Source organism: Ailuropoda melanoleuca, chromosome 10, assembly GCF_002007445.2.
Source record: "Ailuropoda melanoleuca isolate Jingjing chromosome 10, ASM200744v2, whole genome shotgun sequence".
Classification (NCBI taxonomy): Eukaryota; Metazoa; Chordata; class Mammalia; order Carnivora; family Ursidae; genus Ailuropoda; species Ailuropoda melanoleuca.
This window is the reverse complement of record NC_048227.1, coordinates 59,081,612-59,088,659: the sequence shown is the minus strand read 5'-3', so window position 1 is coordinate 59,088,659 and position 7,048 is coordinate 59,081,612.

The window sequence follows — 7,048 nt, the reverse complement described above, 5'->3', positions numbered from 1 at the left end:
GCATCAAACTTTACATCGGAATCTGGGGATGTACTGTATAGTGATTAACATAATATAATAAAATAAAATTTTTTAAAAAAAGAAAAAGAATGTAACTTTTAAATTTTACAAGGCTACAGCCTCTAGACTGAAAAACAAGAATCACAAGGAATGGGAAAATATAAGTCTCAGTAGGTCTATTAGGGGCTCAAAGTTATTATAGATTATAAACCAACATTCATTTCTCATAGCCATGCCATATAAATCAACCCCTCTGTCACTGCCTCATCCTGTCACTGGCTCATGGATTAAAGAAGACTCAAGACCATCCAAGGCAAGCAAGAAATATGCACTCACTCCTACCTGCACGCACATGCACACACACACACACACACACACACACACACACCCTCTTCTAGAAGCTTCTCATCATTTTAAAAGTAGGCGTGAGAGATCCTAAACTGACTGACTTCTTGGACCTTTACTGCAAAAGTGGGCCGGATATAAACAGAGCTTTATGTGTTTTGAATGGAAATTTAAGTTAGAGGCCTTTTGTGGCCCTTGATGCCGGGTTCAGGAAACTGGCCTGGGTCTAGATGGCTGGAGCAGATATATTATTGGCCCAGGAGAGGAGTTAGTCAGAATGAGAGAGCACAGCAAGAAAATGATGAGTTCTTAGGGAGGGTGGGGAAGTGGATGGGCCCACACTTCCAGGGCTATTAGCATGTCAGCTGATCTGAAATGTTCCTCCACTCCCAGTGAGGACAGTGATCGCTTTCTGCTTGAGAGGACATTACTGCTATGGGAAGAGGACTGTGGAAACCGGCCACCGTGCCTGATATGTAGCCTGAGGCAGAAGAGAAACGGGATAGCTATGAGGCATTTCTAAAGCTTGTCCAGACTTGAGCAGCCTTCTACCCTATCTGGCCTGGTATTGGATATCTTCCCACGTGCATGGGAGGCAGAGGAATTGAGGGAATGGGGAAGCTGCCCACGAGGGCTTGACTAGGGCAGAATCAGGACTGAGAAGAGTTACTAATACTTGCAACGTATGCTTTTGGTTTTAGGAAAAGATGAGCAGTCCAGATTTCATATCCATCTGATGCTTCACATACAAGAGAAAAGTGTTTTTTAGGTACTCGTCCTGCCCCTGAAAAACTGGGACCAATCACCAAAATTTTTATGATTTCTCTATAAATCTGATGGTCCTGTTGGACTGAAAAGAAACTTCCACCAGAAGAAGAGTCACGTTAGAGTGAATTGTTCAAGAATTTTAGTGGTGCATGGGAGGGAGGTCCTTAGTGAGCCTTATATTTTCAAGGCCTAGCATGATGGTCTGTAAGCAAGACATTCTATGAGCCTAAGTAGCAACCGGGGGTGGGGAGGGAAGGTTTAGAATCCTCTGCAATGACAATGAAAAAAGAATATAAAGGTGCACACACCCTGCGATGAAAGCTCTGTTAAATGTAAAGTGTGTTTGGACAAGGGCTAGAAGGCAGTAAAGACAAATAAGAATATTTCTCTTGTCACAGTGGTTGGGTACAGCTACTTTTTCTCTTTTCATTTACGTGCGTGCTGTATGTGCACCTTTACACCGTCACCGCCCAGCAAAATTGTTCTGCGCCGATAGGTAGCCGCAGCATTATCACCAACACGCAGATATGAAGGCGGGCCCTCCCTTTCTTTGTTGTTTACGGATTTTAGGGTCCTCACTTAGGCTTCCCTTTCTTAGTGGCATCAAGCTGCTGCTGGGTGGGAGGGAAGGTGTCAGGCAGGGCAGGGCAGGCAGCTTTTCCGTGAGGGTGGGGCGGATGGTTGCCGTGTAGTGGTGGTGGGGTTGGAAGTAGACCCTCAGCCAGAAAACGTCAGGAAACAAATGAGCCTTTCCCCCAAGAGGGTCCCATTTGGGAAATGAGAGAGAGAGAGAGAGAGAAAGAGAGGAATCACAATGGCCCTGTCTCCATGTGAGTACTCAAGAGCCGGTACAGTTTGTGCTTAGTTTGTCTCAAGAGTTCCTGAAACCCTAAGTTCAGTGGATAGATTCTGGGCTTTAATTGGCCTCCTAAACCTTTACAAGGAAATCACAGTGTAAACTCCCACATGCTGATTACATCCTCTGCTGATCCAAAGGGAGTTGCTGGCTTTCAAGGAAGGAGAGGATTTGGCAGGGTCCACAGAGCTCATGCTCCATGTCAAAGAGCTGCTTCCTCAGTCAAGTGGGAGGACCAAAGCTGAAATCCGGACTGTCCCCTTAAAAAATATTTTAAAGCATATAAGCCCACAAAAGTCACTTTATCTAACTCCAAATAGCTTGGCAATAGCTGAGAGGAGTTGGGTGAGGATATGAACAGACTCATCTCCTCTGTTCACCTTACTTCTCCTTGCCTCCTTCTGGGAAGTGGGCCAGGGACCCAGCAACTGAGGCTTTTAAAAAAGATGATTATCTTAAAGGGGGATTTTTTTTTTTTTTTAGTTCAGTTTGTTCTTTCTCTATTTTCAGCAAAGCAGAGTATGCAAAACTTTGCACATTCTCCCTGGAGCACAAATGTTTTCGCTGGCAACATGACAAGCTGCATGCCTCTAATTGCACACCTTGGAAAGCCTGGGCCCCACATATTTTGATGGTTTCTGGTTCAGAAGCATATAAATAGTAAGAAACTGATTTCCTTCATCCTGAATTCTATGTCCTCAACAATTTGGCCTCATTTCCTACTGTTTCTCACTGTCACTCTGGTAGGTTCACCCTTTTCTGGACTGGCCATGTGCAGTCCAGCCTGTTGCCTTTGCCAGTGTCCTTCTCCTGTCTTGCCAAGACCACCCGTCTAGTTTCCTCCATTGAGTCAAGGGAGGGCAAGTACCCCCAGATCACCTTCCCTGCAGGCTCTGCCCTCCCAGCTGCTGGAGGAGTTCCTATGCAGGGTCTTCCTTGGGAAAGAAGGCTTGGCTCTATCTTGGCTTCTATCTCATCATGTGACACTTGTCTCCCTGTTGCAAGGACAGGGATGGCATTCTTCCCATCCCATCCTTTCTCCCGTCCCTTATCTAAAGTCTACCCCCCCACACCCTCCCCAAATCCAGCAGCTCCCCTAAGAGTGTCTTAGCTTATTTTCCGAGTAAACCCCTTTTGTAACAGTCCCCGAATTAGTAAAAGGCCCTAAGTGTGCTTTGGAACTTCTCTACTCTCTTGATTATTACATTGAAGATGTGCTAGTAGTTTTGAAATCTCATCAGTCAGTGACAATTCTCTATTTTCTGCTGAGTCAGCCCCAATTCATCCCTTCTTCACGCTGCCTCTCCTCAGAGAAAGGCATCGACCCTCCTCCAAGATCGCCGCTCATACCCTTCCCTAGGTCTCCCCTCTGAATATATACAGATTCCCTCAGTGCTCAGCAGCATCCTGCAAATCTACCAGCAAACAAGTCAGGCTCTCCCACAAATACCTCTTCTTTATGCACTGGCCAGAGAGGAAGAGATTCAGAGTATATTACACTCGTTTGAAGACTGCTAGGTTTAAATGGGCATATTATTATCTCATTCCATCGGCTCTTCTCATTCTTTAAAATACTTGGCTACTCTGTTATAATATATTGCGATTAATTAATATTTACATAACTAATGACATAATTTGGCTACAAGTCAAGTTATTAAAATAACGAGACCAGTTTCCCTACTTTTGATCAAACCAGCTTACTAAGCATTTCAGTCTTTACCTCGTGCATTTTATCCTAGAACTTAGTGCTTATTTAGGGTTTATGGATTAGCGCTTGGCAGATAAAACTAAAGCCTCACTCATTCTTACTTCAGGACCATCAGGCTACTGTTAGCTAACAGAGGACTGTCTGAAAAAAGTTCTTGACAATAAATGCTTGGCTCTGACCTTGCCATATTAGCTCACGAAGGCCAGAAAGAGGATGAAAGACAACTAGCATGTGGTAAGAGCGTGTACATTCTTGTAGGAATTTCAAATAGATTTTAATCCACAGAACATCTCCATGAAACAGGTGTTATCACCCCCACTTTATAGATGGTGAGAGACCCAGAGAGTAAAGTGTCCAGCTTCCAGTAACCAAGTGACAGATACAGGGTAAAAACCCAGGCTGGCCCACTCCTGGCTTGCTTTACTTTGTGATTTAACTTGTAAATGTGGAATTAATTCGTTTGGAGAGAGTATATATTGCCCTTCTTCTGTCATTTATGAAAAAAATATTTTAGTTCTGTCTTTCCAAGTATTGAGAGCTTCATATTAATTAACTAGATGGGGGGGATCTTTTCACAATGTATGTGTATATCAAACCATCACATCGTACACTTTAAATAGCTTACAATTTTATTTGCCAATTATACTTCAATGAAGTTGGGGGAAGAAAAGAGCTAAAGAGAATTTGAAGTGAATACTGAAGGTGATCTGAATCACCTCTAATCACTTACCAATGCTTTCAGTTCCTCCCCAGTCACCTTTCAGGGAGTTAGCACTTAGAGGAAATTCAAAACATGTTGGACAATTTCCAAGTTTAGCAAAACTGAAAAGGTAGGCCACAATGTCATGGAGAGGGGCTATCAGCTGTAGAGTTAGCTGTAAGGCTCGAAAAGCTGCCTGTGGGTAAAATCAACAGAAAGAAATACATTTTAAGAAGTTTCTAAGAGACATATAGAAATACATAAGCATCAATTAGGGATAATATCTTTAAACAAGAATATTAAACATTTTCACAATATAATACAAGGTAATAATTACAGGATAATACTTGAATAACAGAACAACAAACCTATTCATCAACCAGGTTATATGCCTTTGGAGAAGGTAACTCCCGGAGTGAGGGGTTTAAAGCAAAGTGTTTCTCTTTGTTTAAAGACATTGGTGACCATAAACACAGCAAATGTGTTTGTATGACCACTGGTAGATTACAAGGGTCCCACAAAAATTCCTAGCAGAAACCCATATTCAGACACCATTGCTGTGAGGGAACACCTGCAAGCAAAGCATAGGTATTTATCAACGTAGTTTAAACACACAACTAAAAAAATCAAACCCTGGATCTAAAATATTAACATTCAAGTGAAGGAAAAGTGGAAAATTATAATCCAACTGAAAGAAGGTAGTATTTATATATACAATATATAATTATCTTTATAATTAATCATTATAAAATATATAATATATATTTTAAAACACCTAAAATTCTTCAATGAAAGAAAGGGCAGTTCTATTTTTAATTATTTGAGGAAACTCCAAACTGTTTTCCATAATGGCTGCACCAACTTACATTCCCATTCACAGTGCATAAGGGTTCCCTTTTCTCCACATCCTTGCCAACACTTGCTGTCTCTTGTCATTTTGACAGTAGCCATCCTAACAGGTGTGGGGTGCTCTCTCGTTGTGGTTTTGATTTGCCTCTCTCTGAGGATTAGTGATGTTGAGCATCTTTTCATGTACCTGTTGACCATCTGGTTGTCTTCTTTGGAAAAAATGTTTATTTACGGCCTTGCCCATTTTAAAATCAGATTTTATTGTTGTTGAATTATAGGAGTTCCTTACATATTTCAGGTATTACCCTCTTATCAGACAGGTGGTTTGCAGATATTTCTCCCATTCTGTAAGTTGCCTTTTCATTTTGTTGTTTCCTTTGTTGCGCAGAAGCTTTTTAATTTGATGTAGTCCCACTTATTTATTTTTGCTTTTGTTGCCTATGCTTTTCATGTTATATCAAAAAAATCATCACCAAGATCAATGTCAAGGAGCTTTTCCCACTTTCCTCCAAGAGTTTTACAGTTTCCAGTGTTACATTTAGTCTCGAATCCACTTCAAGACTTCACTGTGAGAGGTGAAATAGGGGTCCAGTGGCATTCTTTTGCATGTGGAACTACCACATCACCCTCCCGCTCCTGGGTACATATTCAAAACCAGTATCTCAAAGAGATTATCTACACTCTTATGTCTATTGCAGCATTACTCACAACAGCCAAGCTATGGAAACAATCGAAGTGTCCAGTGGATGGATAAATGGATTAAAAAAGGTGAAAGACACACAGAGAGGAATATTATTCAGATACTAAAAAAAGAAAATCCTGCCATTTGCAACAACATGGATGAACCTGGAGAATATTATGCTAAGTAAAATAACCAGATGGGAAAAGACGCATACTGTACCATCTCACTTTATGTGGAATCTAGAAAGTAAAGTGTCGAACTCATAGAAAGGTGTTTACCAAGGGGTGGGAAATGGATAGACGTTGGTCAAAGGGTACAAATTTTCAGTTAGCAGTTGAATAAATTCTGAAGGTCTAATGTACAGCATGGTGCCTATAGATCATAATAATGTATTGCATACTTGGAATTTGCTAGGAGAGTAGATAAGTGTTTCTACCCCATGCAAAAGAAGGTAACTATGTGAGGTGATAGATATGTTAATTAACTTAATCGGAGTAATCACTTCACAATGTACACAAATGTTAAATCATGTTATACACTTTAAATATATACAATTTCCTTATTNATTATTGTTTTTTTTTAAATGGGGGGGGGGGGGGGGGGGGGGGGGGGGGGGGGGTGGAAGATAAGAAACCTAGGTTGTTAAACAGGTTTTCACTTAACAAAGAAAAATCAGAATGTTTCCAAATTGCCATTTTTCAACACTGTACTTTACTCAGAATACTTATTTGAGTACTCTGTGTATTTCTAGTTCTACTCCTTTTTTTTCATGGTTATCAATATTATCCTCTAACAGTAAGTTAGGTATGCAGAGCAACCCCTCAAAAAACAGGCTGATTACTATGATTGTGATCTCAACCTGTCATTAGCTTCAGGGCATCAGAGTGGGATTTCTATGAAGGGTGTGGGAGGAGATTTGAGGATTAATAAGGAATGCGGGAAGCTCGAATTAGTGTTCATTAGTGGCTAGGGGGAAACAGAACTTGGGAAATAATGAGGCCCAAGAGAGAGGATCATAAAGCAGGCAAAAATATTGGGAGCTGTGTGAAGATTTTGGTTATTAGATATCCCTGGAAAAAAACAAAGAGATGTTCTCTGTAACCGATAGGCTTCAACGTGAGACATAAAAAAGCCCCAGCC